Source organism: Dasypus novemcinctus, chromosome 7 (genome assembly GCF_030445035.2).
Source record: "Dasypus novemcinctus isolate mDasNov1 chromosome 7, mDasNov1.1.hap2, whole genome shotgun sequence".
Taxonomy (NCBI): domain Eukaryota; kingdom Metazoa; phylum Chordata; class Mammalia; order Cingulata; family Dasypodidae; genus Dasypus; species Dasypus novemcinctus.
The window spans coordinates 130,724,154-130,744,152 of NC_080679.1; the positions used below are offsets into that span (position 1 = coordinate 130,724,154).

Consider the following 19,999-nt stretch of genomic DNA (forward strand, 5'->3'; position numbering starts at 1 on the left):
TGAAATTTAAATATAGGCTATCAACAATGCCATGGATCCTAATTGTCTTTTTTTTACAAGAAGAAACTCTTCTTCACTTTTTCTTTATCCCAAATATCATTGTATATGTTAGAGTTACTGATAGGTCACTAAAAACTTCCTGCCCGAGTCCAAGCAATTTTGGGTAAGAAATTACACAGTTGAGCCAAGAAAACCTGCATGAGTTCACTCACTAGAGTGGGTTTTGGATATATCAGTTGAAAAAGAACTGTGGCATTAAACTCAGAAAAAAATGTAGCCATCCTTGTTGTGACTTCAAATTAATGTCACAGCCTAATAATATTTTGGAACTCCAGAATGAAAATGAAACACCTACATGAAAGCAAAAACAAAACAAAAAAAGCAACATATTGTTCAGGCTGATGGGAATACTGGGCTGCTTTGACCATTAATTACAGCATTCAGTGATGTAAAGTCATGAATTGGAATTGTAATAGTATACCTTAATCTGTTGTGGGATTTACTTGGATGAGTCACCATCCCAGTGACTAATGGTCCTGGGAACTTGGCAAGGTTGATTTTCAGACCTTGACAGGCTGAGAGCCCATCCTTGGAGGGAATCAATATGCCAAGATCAAGGATACTTTACCATCTCTGTAGCCAACTGGTTGACTTCACCCAGATCTTTGTATTAGCACACATGGCATCAAAGGAAGTCAAACACCAAACTGCAGATATTAGCCTAAAACACTCATTAACTCTATCCAATGGGTTAAAATCTTAAGATTTGGGCCCTACCTTATTGGTTAATGGCTTCAAACTTTAAAAGACACAAGCATCACTTGGAAAGCTGTTTTACACTGCAGGTTTTTGAACACTTCTACCCCAGAACTTCTGATTACTTCCAACTGGGAGGAGACTTGGAATCTCCATTTTATCAAACACCGCAGGATGACTGTGGATGAGACTTTCAGAAATACTGTGTAAACAGAATAAAAGAAGACATTTCCTTATTGAACTCATCTTAATGTAGTATCATTCAAATTTTTCCTATACACTGGGAAATTATACTCCCAGTTTGGCCTAACATCAATCAGTGCCCTGTGGGAAATTAGAATCATATCTTGACTCAAATGAATCTGAGAAATGCTGGAACAAGTATACTTAAATTGCTTTCTTGATAGAGGCTCTTCTTGATGTGTGTGTGCATGTGTGTGCAATTATAAATTGTCCAACAGAGGGAAATGGATTTGGATCAATGGATAGAGCATATGCCTACTACATGGGAGGTCCAGGGTTCAAACCCAGGGCCTCCTGACCTGTGTGATAAGCTGGCCCACGTGCAGTGCTGATGCGTGCAAGGAGTGCCATGACACGCAAGGGTGTTCCCCTTGTAGGGGAGCCCCATGTGCAAGGAGTGCACCCCATAAGAAGAGTTACCAAGCACGAAAAAAGTGCAGCCTACCCAGGAATGGCGCCACACACATGGAGAGCTGATGTAGCAAGATGACACAACAAAAAGAAACACAGATTCCTGGTGCCACTGACAAGAATCCAAGTGGACACAGAGGAACACACAGTGAATGGACATAGAAAGCAGACAACTGGGGGGGAGGGCAGGGCAGGGAAGGGGAGAGAAATAAATAAAAAATAAATCTTAAAAATAAATAAATAGATAAATTGTCCAGTAGAGAGACTGACTGGAAGCATTTCACAAATAATTTGACCATGTGATCCTTCTTCCCACAGGACAACTGATACAACCAATGCACTTTTGAAAACACTACCCTCAAGTATTATAAGTCAATCAGAAACCCCTTGGGTTGCTCACCATTGGGAGGGACCAGGGAATCAGGTAGGCGAGCAAAATTGTAGATAACATTACTTCAAAATCTGGAGTTAAAGATACAGGAAGTTCATAAGTAAACAATAGCCTTTCCTTTCCCTTCTTCTCAACAAAACAAACCGTTTTAGGCAAGTCCCTAAGTCCTCCTCCTATCTAGTGCCAAGAACTTGTGCCCTTTTTTTGCATGTGTTTTTTTTTTATTTTAGTATTTTTCTGTATTTTTTTATTTTTAGTTTTTATTGCTACTTGTGTTTTTTTCTTTCTTTTTTTAGAATATATTATTTTCCTTTTTTTAAATATGTGCTTTTGATTTATACATATCCAGGGTCACAGCTTCTTTGGTAAGTTGGAGGTTTTATGATCTTGAATGTGCCCCTTACCTTGGGATCCCATTTCTTTCAGCTAGTGACTCCTGCCTTGCAGGAATGTTTTATGATTAGGCAGGGTAACTATGGCTAGCCCAGCACTAACACTGAAAGCACTTAATCAATGGTAGGAATGTTAACAATATTTTAGGGCAAATGGAGCATGGAAAGGAAGGGAATCCGGTGAATGCTTTCACTGCTAGCACCCTAGGGACAGCAAATAGCCTGCAATTTCTGTACCAGATGTGATGGTAGTGATGATGTCGAAACACAAAGGATTCTGAGCCATGGCTTAGGCTTCATTGAGAAATAGCGAAGGATGGACTAGCGGTATATTCCTTTGAAGTAGGAGGAGAGAGGGGTAGAAGGAAGAGTTCCAACCTTTGTATTAACTGTGAAGGGGAAAAGAAAAGAAAGAGAGGTGGCCTCGACCATCTGAGTGCTGATTTTCAACAATGGCATTCGAATCCAACTGAGTAAAAGGTCAGTTGTGTGATGGAGCTGGTCTCAGATGTGATCTTTGTCCACAAGCCTCTCCAGTTACTTTTACCGGAACTGTAGTTGGTGCTGGGGTTTAACGTCTACCCAGGGGACCTGAATCTCTCGACTGACCATGTGATAGCCAGGCCCTGAGCCTCAACAGACTTCAGCTCCTACACTCTGGTTTATTGGACTTACCCTACTCAGCTAACATGGAGGTGAAGAAGGTCAACCACCACACCAGGGAGTCAAGAGTGTCTACAACTGAAAGCAGGAGAATTGCATCCAGCATCCATGTGGAATCTAAGGACCCTCTTGATATAGAAGTGGAGTGGACACTACCATTCCAAGGTCCACAGGATGCAGGAATAGAGTATGGATTAGAGTGGACTTATTAATATTCTATTCATGAACTATTGTGATTAGTAATCGAAGAAAATGTGGCACTGGTGTGGAGAAAGTGGCCATGGTGGCTGTTGGGGGTAGGGAGTGGGAGGAAGAGATGAGATGTGGGGGCATTTTCGGGACTTGGAGTTGTCCTGGGTGATGCTGCAGGGACAGTTACCGGACATTGCGTGTCCTCCCATGGCCCACTCCCATGGGTGGACTGTGGGAGAGTGTGGGCTATGGTGTGGACCATTGACCATGAGGTGCAGCGGTGCTCAGAGATGTACTCACCAAATGCAATGAATGTCTCATGATGATGGAGGAGATTGTTGTTATGGGGGGAGGAGTGGGGTGAGGGGACTGGGGGGTATATGGGGACCTCATTTTTTTTAATGTAATATTTTTTTAAAAAGACAAAAAAGTCAATTGAAGAGCAGTTTCAGGATTGTAATTTGTGGCATGGATCATTTGTTTTGAGGAGAAAGTGAGAATTTGGTGTGTGTAACTAATATTGGGCCTAACTTGACAGGATGGATTTTTATGCAAAGGAGAGAGACCAGGAAGACAGAAGGTGTGTAGGCTGGTGGGTTAAAATGGCAGGGGGTTGGGTGGGGTGAGTCCTTTACTAGCCTTCTATACTTCTGTCTGTCCAGTGGCTTCCCATCTAGTCATTACCTGGGATTGTTCCTCCTCCTCACCATCCTACCACCCGGTTCTGTGGGAACTCTTTATTCTGATGTGACTCTTGACTCTTGGCCAGAGTTGACTGACCCACACTTAACCAGAGTCCTTTCTTGGGATTCTTAAATTTGGGAAGAGAAAGAGAGGGAGGGAGGGAGAGCTCTTCTTTCTAGTAGCAGAAACCTTGTATAGCAGACTTGGTAGTGAGCATCCATCTCCCTTCCAGAAGGAGAGTGAAAGAAGGGAGCCCACCGAGGAATGCAAAGGCCCTGGAGAGAGCAATCCCTGGCTATACTCACCCCTCCACACTTAGGTTTTCTGAGGTTCAAGTGCAACCCCACTCTCCTTGCTGTTTAAACCTGCTCAGCTCTTGTTTGCATCCATGAGCCAGTACCTCTACCTTTAACTAGGAGGACTTAAACTGAGTTTTGAACATTTCCAACCAATGGTTCTGATTAGTATAAGACCTTTTCAATAGCTTTTCCCATGCTTAAGTTAGATGCTGAAGAATCTAAAAAAGTTATAAGGAAAAAATATATAGAAATGAGGGTTTATTATCTTTCCTGGTGAAGTGTGAACTTTGTTAGCATTTTCCAGTGGATAAAGACAAAATTGGTCCCTGTGTTTAGCAACACAGAAGGATGGAAATATCAGATCTGCATAGACAGTTGTGTAGCAAACCCAGTTTAGCAATGTGCAAGTTGACTCTCTTAGTTTACCAGGGCTTCTGTAGCAAAGCACCACAGGTTTGCTGGGTTAAGCAATAGGGTGTATTTTTCTCTAGTTCTGGAGGGTCTTGGCAGGGACAGGCTTCCTCTTAAAGGGAAGAAACCATCCTATGCCTCTCCCCTGGATTCTGGTGGGTGGCTGAATAGCCTTGGTGGTTCTTGGCTTGTGGAGACATAATTCCATCTTCAGCCTTCACGTGACCTTCTCTCTTGTGCTCTCTCTGTCTGTGTGTCCAAATGTCCTCTCCTTATAAGAAGTCTGGTCAGATTGGATTAGAACCCATCCTAATCTACTATGACCTCATCTTAATTAAAAATACCATCAACGATCCCATTTAAAAGTAAATTCTCATTCATAGGACCTGGGGGTTAGAACTTAAATATGTCTTTTTGAGAGCCACCCAACTGAACCCACAACAACCACCTTAGCACATCTTGCTTTCCCCGAATTGGGAAGATCAAACCTGCCTAAAACAAAACAAACAAAAAGAACGCCACAGTCCGATCTGTGTTCTAAACCACCTGCAAGTACAGGTGACAACAATAATAGGAATTAACACTTATTCACATTCTACAGTATCTTATTTAATTCTTGAAACACTCGGGAGATTGTTTTTGCCTTTCTTTTACAAGTGACGATACCAAAGCTTAGAACACATAAATAATCGCAAATGTCCCAAAACAAGAAAGTGGCAAAAGTGGGATTTGAGCTTGGGTGTTCTAACCCCAGAGCCTGGGAAATTTCCCATCTTCCACTTCACCCCTGGGAAGGAACCCCTGTCGACCTTGGCCACTGGAACACAAGGGGCAGTCCCTGACCACACCCCCTCACCGCGACCACCATGCCGGTATCCCCGAGTGTCTTCATCCTGGAATGTGAGCACCTCAGGTGTGGTTCCCAATCGTCTAGTTTTCCAACACCAGCTCAGTGTTAATTTTATTGCCTGACCTTGAAAGAGAAAACAAAATGCCTGAACGGGTCATCCTCCTGGGATTCCCAGGCCTGGCAGGTGCAGCGCCTCCTGTCATTTGTGGTGCTGGAGGCTGTGGCAGTGGCCCCAGTGGTGTGAGTAACCCCGGGCAGCACTGTCTACCCTGGAGGTAAAACCCTGGAAGAGCCTGGATACTAAAACCTGAGAGGAGATGGATGGAGCAAACCATGACCTGCGCCCTTCGGGGCTTGTCTATTTTCTTTGCAGTGAAATCCTTTTATTCCCCCCAATGAAAATTTAGATCCCTCATGGCAGATGAAAGCAATATTTGAAGTCAACCTTAAATATTGCTAAACTGAGCCTATGAAAACAAGGAAGCGCTTTGATCCAGGAGTGACAGATTAAAGTCGCGATTTTATGTGAGCCTCAGAATCCATTTTATTTGGCTATTCTGTTTTTGGCTACTAAATATTGAGGAAGTTCTGCAACTGATGAAAGTGTTGAATACTGCGATAGCAGAAATTTATCAGTTAGACCCATCCAGAAACTTTCGAAAGTACATGTAGCTTTGTTTTAATTTCAAATTTGCGATCCATGTGCATACCTTATAATTTCAAATCCAGAGAAGTGCAGCATTCGTTCTAACACTTTCTATTATATATGATAAAATGTTGATGTCCTACTCCCCCTTTTCCTTGTCCTTTTCTCATTAGTGTCGAGTGAAATAAGCATGTGGCAAATAGATGTGTCTGAGCCAGCCTGGGTTTTAAGTGGCTACAGCTGAGGCAAAGTAATCCACTTCCCTCATGGGCCTCAGAACAAAGTGCAGTGGTGGAAGGCATGCCTTTTCCCATTGATACCACCCTTACACAAAGGTCATACTCATACCCAGGCAGGACAGGAGTAGATATGCTTCAGGGCTGTCTTAGTTTGCCGAAGGGTTGCCAATAAAACAACGGGGATTTATATGGGGTAAAAGCTTTCAGTTCCAAGGCTGTGAAAAGTCCAAATCAAGCCACCATCAGAGATACTTCCTCAGAGGTCCTGCCACATGTGAAGCAGGAGGGCTGCCCATCTCTGTCGAGACCTCTGCTTTCCCCTCCAGAATCTTCTCTCTCCTGGAGCTCAGCTGTGGGCACCCAGGCATAGGGCTTATCTCTTTCCAGGCCTCCTCAGTTTCTTGTGGCTTCTCTGCCTTTCTGCAGCTGTAGGTGATAGAGCCCGTGCTCACACGGCAGGATAAAAATGGCGACTTCCTTTAGCCTTGTCTCTCTGTCTCTATTTACATCAGCCCCAGTATGAGAGCAGAGACTCCACCTGAGTCACGCCTCACTGACATAGTCCAATCAAAACAGTCTCATGCCTGCAGGAATGGATTAGTTTAAAAACATAATCTCTCTTTTTTTGGGGATTCATAAAAGAATTTCAAATTGTCCCATGGTTTTCAGAGTTCACTCAGAGCACAAAACTAACACATTGCCAGCCCAGTGTCCCGAAATTGAACATTGACACATAATATATTTGAAATCTACAATGTTTCAACTTAAAAGTTAAAAAAATAATTAGAAATATTCATAAAGAAACAAAAGAGTAAGGAAAAAAAGAAGAAAAAGAGTGATTGAATAAGGCAGGATTTATATAGCCACTGAAACATCTCTGCAGAATGGTTCTAGACCAAAGGCAGGATCTGTACTTGGATTTTTCTAATCCCAAAGCTTGGGAAATTTCCTATCTACCAGTTCACCTCTGGGAAGGAACCCTGCTCTATGGCCACTGGGATGCAAGGGACAAATCCCAAACCACACACCCCACCTCTTGCTATTTACAGTGTTATCCAAAAGACCAGTAGCTTTGGCATCAGAGAACAGCAAGCCCCACCCCAGACCTACTAAATCAGCAACTGCATTTTTAAGCAAAGCTGTAAAAGCATTGAGCCAGATAATAGAATTGTTCTCATGCAAAGTGGGGCATCCTCAAGTTTAAGAATAAGACTGTCAGGATAATCCACAGAGCTCCTGTACCTGTGTGTTTCCTGATTAAACCCAATGTTCCAACCGAGACTCCATCTATACTATTCTAAATGAAATCACGCTATGCTGGTGCAAGAAAAACAAAACCCTTTTCCTAATCAGTGTGATGAAGAGCAGCAACCAGACCAGAGTTCTCTCCTTCTCTCCCATGCAAACCAGACCCCATCTGCAAATTTGTAGGAGGTCATTTTCATTCTGATGGAGTCTTTCTAGGCCATCGAGAGAAATGGATTGATTAGAAAATTCAGCTCTGCACTATTTAGTCAAAAAGATCTAAATTACCCAAATTAGGATAATAGGGAGTTCACTTTCCTTATGCTATTTTATACATCATTTTATTGCTTTGGGGGTGCAGTGTGTTTCTTTGCTCTCCCAGCAGCCAGGTAGCAATGACTCGCTGTTTGTTTCCTGGTAGCAGGTTGCCGCCCATGCTCACAGTCACAGTGGAGAGCCCTGATAATCCTGATAATTTTTTGATTCTGCATTACTAGCCTCTGTCTTCGAAGACTGACCTTTGAGGAGTGGGGAAAAACTTCTGTGTCATGAACTTTAGGTTTGCAGTGCTGTGCAGAAGGGACCTTCCCATTTTCCTCTTCAGTGGGCATCAAAAGGCCAGGAGGGAACAGCAGATGCCATGGGCTCCCCCGTGCTGACTTGCACCGCAAACTCATTTGAGCACCACTGCTTGTCTGTGTTCTGGGGACATTCTCAGCAACTATCCGCCATTGATTCCCTGCTCTGAACTAGACTCTGGAACATTTAGGAAACGGACTTTTGACACTTTTCTTTTTCACTCACTTAATTCCTTAATGTCTGCATCAGCTGTAATTACAACAAATTTCAATTATAATGAAGATCCAACTGTGGGGGTAAAATGGGATTATAGTAATTGTTTGAATGGAGAGGCATAGAAACAGGTTTTCAAAAGCTTTCAGAAAAGCTATCTGACCAAAACAAGATCGATGTGGTTGGCTGCTAATTAAAGCAAGCAGACAAAAGGAAGGCAACCTAACTGATTTTTAATGTACGAGCTTCATTAAAAGGCTTACATTAGTCAGCTTGCATTTGGAGGGCTATTGAAATGTTTTGTTCTTTCTTTTCTGTAGAGAGGGAAAGCATATAGAATCTGAAACTGACCTTCAGCTGTTGAAAGACGGGCAGAGAATTCTTATATAGGGTGGTAGCCCCTTGGAGCCTGAATGCATTCAGACTCCTTTACAGAGTCCTGTTTATTTCAATATTTGGGACCTTCAAAGGCTTGGCAATAGGGTCTTATTCATTTCAGTCTGTTATGGGAAATGGGGAAGAGCGGATTTTAAGAGTGAGGGAGAAATATTTCCATACGTTTATCTGTAAACAAACTGGTCTTTTGGTTTTTGGATGCTTCCTCCAGGTGTATTGGAGTGGAGATTTTTGTTTGAGTGTACAGGATACTGAGCAACATCAGGGTTCTTCTCTACCCAATGCACTTCAGAGGTCAATTCCTGAGAAATCAGGCTTTCAAAGAGAGAAAGAGTTTACTGCCAGATCATATAGCAAGGAATGGCTTAATGCCAAAGATCTGCCTCCCTGAACTGCAGTGATTCTGGTAGTTTTATAGTATCCAAAGACATGCAGGTTTATGCTAATGAGTGGTCTGTGTGGGGCTGGCTCAGTTTCCTTCATTAATAAACATTAAGGGCTACTGAGTGATCATAAGACTTTCAGGTTGTAGAACAGGATGGGGGGGGGTACAAAACAGGGGCCATTCACAAGTTTTTTTTTTTACAGTCATCAGATAAAGGTTACGTAGTTTTCACAATCATTGTCAGAGATCAAGGCATCTGGACTCTAGTTTAGCAAGTTCCAGCAATGCCAGTCTTGTCTTTTTGGCTTCTCCCTGGTCACGTGCACGGGTCAAATGCCGACGTCCACGGGGATAACCTCTGAGCTTGTTTGTTCAGAGAGAGGACCCTTTTCTTTTACTTTTTACAAGGGACTTTTAAAATTTAGATGTATCGGTAGAGGGCCCTGATGAATGGTGGTCATTAAGAGGGTTAGCAGGTGGGCTTGATTCCAAAGGAGCAGCGGGCTCCCCCGTCGCCTCGTGTTTCCAGAGTTTAGGGAGGGAGACAGAGAGCCTTCAGCGAGAGCTGCGTTGAAGGCCTGCTCTGCCCCAGCTCCTCATCTTGCAGCTCACAGAGCCTGGGAACTCCGCATGACTTTACGTATAAACCACGGCTCCACACCCCCCTGCGGTGGCTTTTTGGGAGAGCTGAGTCCGGGCTTTGCCCTCGTAGGCCCCTTTGAACATGCCCACTGTTGTGGGTTCCAGCGCCCCCCTTTCCGGGCAGGCCTTCCCCCCGGTCCTCCTTACTCGTGATGTTATGGCAGAGGGAAGTCAGGTGATTGCAGTATGGAAGGCCAGGATGTGAGAAATCTCTGAGAATCAAGATTTATTAACAGCCAGCTGGGCCCGGTGGACTTCTGTCCAAAAAAAACCAAGCCCTGAATAGAATTTCTAGGTCCCTTTTATACAGAGGATGTAGGAGCAGGGAAGGCAAGTGGTGCTTTTATGGAAAAAGGACTTTCTTTGTTAGTTTTTTAGAGTTTTAAGTGTTTGGGTACCAGGTAAGCTTGAATTAACATATCGTCCACATTCCAAGTAAGCTTGAAATCAACAGCTCGCCCACTTTCTGTCTGGATGTAAGTTCGAATACTCAGTCTGCATCCTCCCTTAATATCCAAAGCCTATAGAGTCTATACCACTTAAGTGGCTTTCTGGAAACTAGGCATACTTGGGTATGGAATTAGATAAGTTTGAATTCATGCACAGGCCGTGTTAAACCTCTTCTTCTTCCAGTGGGCCTCATCCCTGGACTCTGAAAGTGCCTTGAGAGGTCTTGAATTGCTTTCTTGAGACCACTTCCCAAGTGGGATGAGGTCCTTTTTGCTGCTGGTTAATAAAAAAAATAAAATGTGAATATACATCCACGTGGATAGTTCCTTCCAGTCTCACTGTAAATAGCATGACAAGCCTGCAAGACACAGAGTAAGAAATGAGAGGATGTGTGCTTTCCCACGGTTAACCACTGTGAAGAGCTAACAAATGCATGTCAGACCTTGTTCCCTCCAAACACCAACAGCAATCATGGCAAAAACCGTACATTTTACTCTCCAATGCTCTTTGGGCACTTAATATTGTTCTCTGTGTTGGAGAACTTTCCAGTATCCTTACAGACAGATATACTTATTTGTTTTCGATGCCTCATAGGATTTTGTATTGTGGACGTACCTATTGCCTTGACTTATTTATTTAACAATTTGCAAATGGGTGGACTGTTTCCACTTATTTATTTATTTACTCTTATCAATGATAATCATTATATATTATACATATAGACAGAGAGATAGAGATACACATACATCACAGGGACAGCAAGGAGCATAACACCAAAGCAGAATGAAATGTCATAAAGGGTCAGTTTCCAAAATGAAAAGAAAGACTCAGAAAACACAGGGACATTTTATTTTAAAATCTACCTTATATATAAAAATAATGCAAATAAAATGAGGTAACATTTTTCCATGACCTTTGCAAATTAAGAAAAATAAAATTGAGGCTTGTCAAATACTGAGGAAACAGATTCACCTCAATACTATTTAGAGAGGTTTAGGGCATTTTAGAAGAAAATTTTGCTAACAAATTAAGCTTAAAGTCTGTTATTTTCACTAAAAATATCCTCTCAGGTGAAAAAGAGATGAATAGGGGCTGGGGAAAGAAAACCAAACTTCAGTGCTTGAGCTCATGAGTATTTTGGTGGACTTGAGATCTGAGTCAAGAGCTCCCGTAGGGAGGGCTAACAGAAGTGCTTTGGTGGCCATAAGGGTGATTTTGTATGTAGGAAAAAAAACGGTTTCAAAATTTAATTTTGGTTTTAAAAACTGGTAACAAACTTCCTTTAAAATTATAAATTCAAGGTTTTGGTTTTTTGTTCTGGTTGTTGTTAATTCAGCTTATAAAATCTTATTTTTAAATCCAGCTGGTTCTAACAATCTGGTTTAATGTTTGATATTTGATCTTTTGTACAGATTTTGGCTATTGAAATACCTTCAAATATTTTAAATTGCATTTAAATATTGCTTTATTAACTTTTCAAGAAATTATTTGCTTATAATTTGCAATCTTAAACAGACTATCTCAAATACTCGTAAAACTTGTAGATCCAGAAAATGAGCATTTAACTCTGGTGAACTGAATTTGATCTTGGATGCTACTAAGGAGGATTTCAATTGAAGGTCTAAATCAGTTGTCTTTCACATTTTAAATTGGAGTTACAAGGCTTATGCTCTAAATAGGCCAAATTCCTTTAAATATTACTATTACAAAAGAAGTGTTAAAAAATCTTCAAATGTGTTCAAGGAGTGCGATATGTGCAAACTGCTCTCAAATATTCAGAAAATAGATTCGTGACAGATAGATACATGATGGATGGGAGGAAGCAAGGAAGAAGGGAGGGAGGGAAGGAGTGAGGAAGGGAAGGAAGGAGGAAGGGGAAAGGGAGGGAAATGACAAAGGCAACAGAATGTTAAAATTGGTGAATCTGGTTATCTGGGAATAGTATGGTTATGTATTGGGGTTTTCTGCACAGAGTTTTAATTACTTCGCAACTGCCATTTAATTTTAAAATTATATCAAAATAAGAAGTTTAAAACAAATAATTTATAACAAAAAAGGAAAAAAAATCTTTTCAAAGTTTTATTATGATCTTGCTGCAAAGGAAAAGACTTAGGACAAGTCAAATTCACTCCTTGCAGAGGCATTTTAAAGGAAAAATAAAGAGTGAGATATTGTTTGTTAGACTGAATACAAAACCATATCAAATCAAACTAATTAATTATTATTAGACTCCTTGACTTTGTGCAAGACTAGGTAAAAGTTCAAAGTAGGTTTCATCCCAAAACTGAGAGTCAGTTGCCATTGGTTCTTAATCTTAGAGTTCATTGTAAATATGTGTATGCATTTAAACAAATGAAAAGCCTGGGATGCAAATTTCTTCCAAGAAAGATATGAAATACATCACACAAATGTTCCTGGTCCAAAGTAGCTGTGGACTGTTTTTTCCCTTTCAGTGCCATCATCCTTCTTCACCCTACATTAGCAATGCTATGGTTTTGATTGTATTAAGCTTTTGACACTGAATTTGGAAATGTCTTGTATTAAAACCATCTACACCTAAGGAAGACACTTATCATGCCAGGTGCTGAAGATTTGGGCCTGACCCTGGTTGGTTCTATTTATAGACTCTGTCAAGGATTCCCCAAAGACCCCAGTGAGCTGGTCCTGATGTCCATATGTTCAGTTCAAATTATGCCCATCACCTGAATTCATAGACCAAAGATGAATCCAAAATATATATGCTAATTTACTCCCTAGTCCTTAATGGGCTCCTGCATTTCTTATATTTGTGGGACTGTTACCTCTTACATCTATTTCAAATGGCATGCAAAGCAATTTTGGATAGATTAGATGACTTCATTTGCCTTGCAATAATAACTTGTAAGGTTGTTCTATGAAAGCAAGGTAGAACCTGAAATTTTTTTAATGTTGGTCTTAAGAATAAGGAAGCAACCTTGTTAACCTAGGCTTAGGATGTGCTACATCAACTAAAGGAAAACAAGAACAGGCCTGGATCAGGGGCTATTCTCTTGGCTACTTTATTTAAGGTTTTCACTCCTTAATAGTGAAAAGAGATTGAACACAGAATCTAAATTCCCTTCCCCTCCCCATCCCCACTGTAGAGTATTTATAGAAGGTACTAATTATATAGTAAATATAGAGAGATTTAGTTCTCCAATTTGAGTTTATTCATTATATTAATGGGCAATTAATCCATTTGTCATATGGTTAAGACCCTTTCTTTGCACCAGAAATATCTTTAAGTCTAAACGGAGAATTCCAAGCTTGCATCTGGAATCCGTGGACAAATTTTTTGCAGAAATGTTGTCCTGGATGTATGCTCAGAACTAACTATTAAGAAAATAACTCTCCAGGCTTTTGGTGGAGGGGTAGCTTGTTTCCCTACATGACTCTGTCACTTCACACTTAACATCCTTAAGTCTCACTTCCTTCGTCTATAAAATGGGGGAAATGAGACCATTAAAGGAGCATCTCAGACATGATGGTGAACACATGGTAAGCTTTCATTTCGAGTTTATTGTCAAGGAAAAAGCCGTCAAGGAAGCCAAGATACATATTGGGATATTGAAATTGTCCTGCATGATGTTGCAGTGATGGAGACAGGCCATTATACATTTTGTCATAACTAAAAAAATTGCGTGGGGCAGAGTATAAACTATAATGTAAACTGTAGTGGCAGTGCTTCAATATGTGTTCATCAATTGCAACAAATGTACCACATTAATAAAGGATGTTGTTAATGTGGGAAAGTATGGGAGGAGAAGGGAGTGGGACATATGGGAATCCCCCATATTTTCTATGTAAAATTTGTGTAATCTAAAGTTTCTTTCAAAAATAAAATGAAAAAGCCAAGATAAAGATTGCCCCTTGGTCAAGCTACTTTGAAGGAGACTAGATACAAAAAGAGTACCTGGTCAAAAGCATTAGGGTACTCACAGCGCTAGAGACTGGCTATTGCACCTTTGTACATCTGGTTACAGGTAACTAGAATCAAGCTCAGCTAGATGGGTACACTGGATTTCCCCCAAGAGACTTTTATCTCATTGAAAGCTATCAAACGTTGCGTGAGGATTTTATCAGGAATGCTAGATCTCTAAAAGAGTTCAAAGTCGCAGGATGAGGACATGTTCTGCATCTGACAAATTTTGCAACAATTTTATGACTAAGTACTTAGGTGATGAAGTTGTAAAGACCCAACAATTCAGCCACCAGACATAAGCCATCAAAAGGTATTGCCTCATTTTCTTACATCCCTCAGAGGCAGTTTGAGAGCATCCAATTCCCTGTATCCATCTCATTTCTCCATTCCTTCACCCTGCGTTTCTCTGCCCCCTCAAAATGGCTAGTCATCCATGACTGCTTAGCAGACTTTCTTTTTTTCTCTCTCTCCCCCTTACCTCACCACTTAAAAGAAAAAACTTGAAGCTCTTTTGTTTCCCCTCTCCCCCAACTTACTTTTCTTGTGCTGCTGAGGGGAAAGCAGGTAATATTAAATTTGTGAAGACCAGGTAGGCTGTGGTTAATTGAAGGGGCTTACCTAAATGGGGGGCAGCTTCAGCTGACTGTTTCATCCCGGGAATGTGGGCCCAATTATCATGCATTCATCGGCTCTTTCATTCATTTATTCAAAAGCCATTTACCTTGTATTCTAATTTGGGTGCACCAGTAAACAAAGCAGACAATGGGCCCTCACAGAGTCCACATTGTTTTGGGGTGAGGCAGATAAATTAAAAACTTAATGCATAAGCAGAGTATCTGTGTTTCCAGATGAAACAGGTGGGATAGGAAAGATTGGGAATTCAGACTGGAAATGTGAAGTTTGAAATATCTATCAGATCCCTGAATGGACGTGTCAAGCTGGCACCTGAATATAGCAGTCTGGAATTCAGGAGAGAGGATTGAATTCAAAATATAAATTTGGAGTTGCTGGTATATAAGTCATGAGATTTGCTATGAGTGCTTTCAGTAATCTGATTTTTTTCCCCAAAAAGCCAGAAATTCTTATGTCTTTTGTGAAACTTTGTAAATTAAAAATGAAATAGCAGATCACACTTTCCTGAATTATCTTGATTCCCACTGTTTTCAGTGTTATCCCAGGGCCTCATTCCCTCAAGGAGGAATCTTCTACTTGGCCCAGCAAGGTTAGTGAGTAATAACCACTCTGACCTTTCCCTAGGAAAACTGCCAGAGGTCCTTTTGTTCCCAACCAATATCCTGCTTTCCTAAAAACTTGCTTGCCAGGATGCTGGCACCTTGCCTCTGGATATGTTACCAGAGATTTCTGCCTCTGTCTTCCAACTGGCTCAATCTCCCAACGTCCTGGATAGTCCTTTCCCTTCTTTGAAGCAGTTTCTTTAGGGTTATCTTCTCTTGCTGTATATCAGTCTTTAGAGAGAAACATTTTATTCCTTCTCACCTCCTTTTTTACCTAACAAAACTTCCAAACCACAAAGCAACTGCCATGGGGCCGGAAGCAGATACCTCTGCAAACTGCACAGTGACCATTAATTAGATCCGTGGACCACTCTGGACGGTCCTTTTTCCCATTTTATCTCTTCCCTGGTTGGTCCACAACCCCAGCTAGCAAAGATGCTTCTCCTTTAGGAAAAGTTTAGATTTGAGCAAAGATTGTACATTTTCATGCTATAATAATTTTTGTCCTTGTTTTTCTTTCTTCTTTCATTGCTTGGTGTTTTTTGCTTTCCTTTCAAGAGTTTTCTCTCATCTCCTTTACATCCATGCCCAATTTGCTTTTATTCAGAGGCAAAACAGCATCCAGTGCTCCATAAGGCTTTGCGAAGACATGTCACTGTGCCAGTGAACGCAGGTTTGAAGAACTTGGAGAATGCTGTTCCGTGCATGCTGAAAGCTTTCCTTGATAAACATTGGAATCCAAAGGAAGCTAATCCATCCAGCGCAGTTACATGTTCAATATCATTAAGCTTTTAGAAGTTAGAAGAGTGATTACCTCATAACAAATGGAATTAAAGGCCTTAAACATAAGATTGCGGCTGTCCTCAAGCTTACAGACTTTTCCTACGTTAGTAGCTCTACACTGTTTCTCGGGCTTATGTTTAAGGGCTCGGTGTATACCAAGCAGTGAAAAAACACAAAACAAAACACCACTTAAAACAAACTGATTAAAGGACATGAAAATCATAATCATAAACCTGCCCTCTATAAATAAGAAAATTGGGGTTATGCATCTATTATTTTGAGTCACTACTTTACAGATTAGTTTTTCTAATCACGGTGTGTGCTGAACCAAAACGAACCAGGCCCAAAGACAGTCCGACATGCACTGTTTTCTTTTTTCCTGGTGTTTTCTTTTTTTATTTGATGAATATTAGATTTTCCCCTACCCAAGTTTTCTTTTTTTTCCCTCCCAGAAATGCATCATTGGTTTCTGAGTGACCATAGACAAATGAAGTTCTAGCCTACATTTTCACTGATAAATTGAATTTATTAGCATTACAATACAGGACTTGCGTAAGGCTTATTAAAGACCCATTCAAAGTGTGCTAATATTTCTTCTATCTTTCCTGAGCCCCCTCCCCCTACAGGCCCAATTGAATTCAGCACTCTTGATTTAAAAGCAAAATATATGTGTGTGTGTGTGTGTGTGTTTTAAAGGTAGATGATAGGAAAAAATGTGTTTTTATTTCTTTTTTTTTAAATTTCTTTCCCCTCCACCTTTCCCCACCCCAGTTGTCTGTGCTCTGTGTCCATTTGCTGCGTGTTCTTCCAAGTCAGGTTCTGTTGTTGTCAGCGGCATGGGAATCTGTGTTTCTTTTTGTTGTGTCATCTTGCTGAATCAGCTCTCTGTGTGTGCGGCGCCATTCCTGGGCAGGCTGCACTTTCTTTCACGCTGGGCGGCTCTCCTTACAGGGCACACTCCTTGCACGTGGGGCTCCCCTATGCAGGGGAGTGCCCTGCGTGGCAGGGCACTTCTTGCGCACATCAGCACTATGCGTGGGCCAGCTCCACACGGGTCAAGGAGGCCCGGGGTTTGAACTGTGGACCTCCCATGTGGTAGGTGGATGCCCTATCCATTGGGCCAAGTCCGCTTCCTTTATTTCTTTTTACAATTATAGAATGCTGATTTATGAAAGCCTTCTATCTTATAAGATTCAACTATTTGAAAATAACAGAATCTCATCTCTAATGAGCTGGAGCAAATGGAAGATTTCCTGGAAGTACCCTGATTTATATGGAGATAAGCAAAGAGTCCTTGAGTGAGAACAAACAAAGGCTATTTATTTAGAACTTATTATGCAAAGGGGTCATCTCCATCACTTGAGTTTGACAAAGACTCAAAGGCAGGCAGAGGAGTGGGAAAGCTTTACTGTGGCCAAGAGGGAATACTCCAGGTATGCCCTGATTGGAGGTCACTGGAATAGGGAAGTAGGAGGTGGGAAACCTAGATGTTAGGCAACCTATATGATTGATTAAGGAAGCATATATGGCTTTCTCCAGGTGGTCCTAAATTAGAAGTTGAACAGAAAGTAGGGAAGCTGAAGGTGTTGTTTAAGTTCTTGGCTATTTGGGGGACAGTTTTTGCAGAGATTGTGTCTTGACTTCTTGGACTGGTTGTTGGAGATATTGACCACCTACCTGTAAAGATTGTTACAGGTGGTGGGGCAGAGACTCCTGGTCCTGGTTGCTGCACATAGGGGTCAGAGTTCCCTGGTCATTGTCCATTTGTACCTTCAGTCTCTCAGTTATCTCATGGAAGCCAACAGAGATTGAATTAATCAGACCTTGGGAAGTTCAGGGGTGCAGCTGTGCTGGGGAAAGGCAGGCACCAACCACACATCTCTCCTCCTCATAGAACCCTCTATATCGCTCCATCGCGGTACTCCGAGGTAGCATCTCTTTGTTCTGTCACTAAAGAAAAGTTTTATTCTCATAGCTGAAAACTTGGCCACTGAGCTGAGTTTTCTGTTTTTCAGCCACCAAAAAAAGAGGCTGATCTGAAGATTTTTGTTGCTAAATCAAATCATATAGATATATATATATATGAACTATATTCATATATATATGTATGTATATATATGTATGTATTGGATGAAGATCTACTGATGTGGCTATGCTTTTCATCTTAGTTTGACAAGTGCTGCCATTGCAAAAATGCTAAAAATGAGTTGGCTTTTATAAAGGGGATTTATTTGGAGTAGTCTTACAGTACCTAAGCTGTGAAAATGTCCAGCTTGAGACATCATCAAAGATGTTTTCTCACGAAAGGACAGCTGCTAGCAGCTCCTGGAGTCCTGCCACTTGGCAAGACAAGATGGAGGGTTTGCCGATCTCTCTCTGCTTTCTCCTGGAGCTCAGCTATGGGCAATCTCTATCTAAGCCTAATCTCCTTGAGCCTCTGGGACATTGCTGTCTTTCTGGAGCTGTAGGCAAACCTGGATCTTCTCTCTCACATGGCCTTGTCAAAAAGGAAGCGTTTTCTGTGTCTCTCCTTATGTAAGACCCAACAAGAGGACAAAGTCCAATCAAAAGCTCTAAAGTGATCTAATCAAGCAATTTAAGCAAAGGTCCCTTACCCGTAAGAATGGATTAGTTCAAGCACATATCTGGGATTCACAAAATTAAAACTGTCACTGAGGGAAAAGCTATGGAGAATGGTAATCTGTTTCTGTTGAAGAAGTGGCTTTCAGAAGCAGGGAGATGCTGGGATGCAGAAAAAAAAAAAAAAAAAGAAAGGGATTGGGAACATGTGGGCATTAGAGACAATACTAGCTTCACTCCCTCTCCCTTAAGATATCCCCAGAGACAGATACCATTACTCCACTTTTGTACATTAGAACTGGATGTTCCAAGTTTATGTAACTTTCCCAGTGCATAGGAGAAGTGGTCGACAAGGACTTCTGGTCTTCTGAAAAGTCAGTGAGAAGCTTGTGTTCACCAAGGACAGGAGCTGAGAGTGGGAATCAAGAGGATTCTTAGAATTTGGGAGGGGGTTGTCATTTTTTGTTGATTTGTTCCTCTTTTTTTGTGAACATTCTCCATCGCAATATTACTGTGTTCTTTTTTCCCCACTTTCAAGCCATTTTTGGATCCCATGGAGTTATCAACAAGCTTTCTGCAAGCATAAGCCCCATCAGCACAATTGTATGTTTGCTGTGCTGAGCAGAAAATTTCTAATAATATGTCTGAACAAATGCAGTAATATTAGTTTCTGAGCTCTGAAACAATCATTGCCAAAGGGTTTCCTACTATATAGGACATTTAGGGTAAATCATTACTTCTGTTTGCCTCACATGGTTTCTCAATGAACCCTTTAATTGCATTATATTATTCCCCTACTCCTATCATTTGCAGCCTTTCCCCTTTATAAATTCATGCATTTTTTCCTTTTCTCTTGCAAATGCGTTGTAAAGATTATTTTCAAGAGTTTGAATATTTATCATTGCTTTTACTTTTAATTTTTAGTCCTGCATTCATTGATCAGCTGTGGGGTTATCTCCCAGAGAAAACAGCACCTGTAGTGTGGAGATTTTAAACCTTGCATGTAAGAGGTGAAAAGAATTGCCCAAAGGCACTGTGCAATAAATGGCTGAGATGGGATTTAAACTTAGACAGATATGATCCCAAAGTCCATGACCTCTGTCCAGATAAAATGAACATTCCCATTCAAGCAAGCAACTCTTAATATTTTTCCTTCCCATCATTTTTGCAATATAAAGCTTTTGTTTTGTTTTGTTGGGCCTTTGTTTCATATCTTGCATTTTCACTTAATCTGATACCAATCTGTTATAATATTTGTGCTATCCCTTAATTTTATGTACTATAGGTACAACATTAGGGTCTAATGTTAGACACTTAAATTTGATTCAGAAGTATGAATAACATCATTATTAACACTGCTAATAAACATTTAAA

The 19,999-nt window shown here is 41.0% G+C and overlaps 1 protein-coding gene across 1 annotated transcript in view; it reads left to right on the top strand.

The window, feature by feature from the left end:
- CNTNAP5 (contactin associated protein family member 5) overlaps nt 1-19,999 on the top strand; it is an 810,000-nt gene that overhangs the window by 458,357 nt on the left and 331,644 nt on the right. The gene's annotated exons all lie outside the window — the stretch shown is intronic.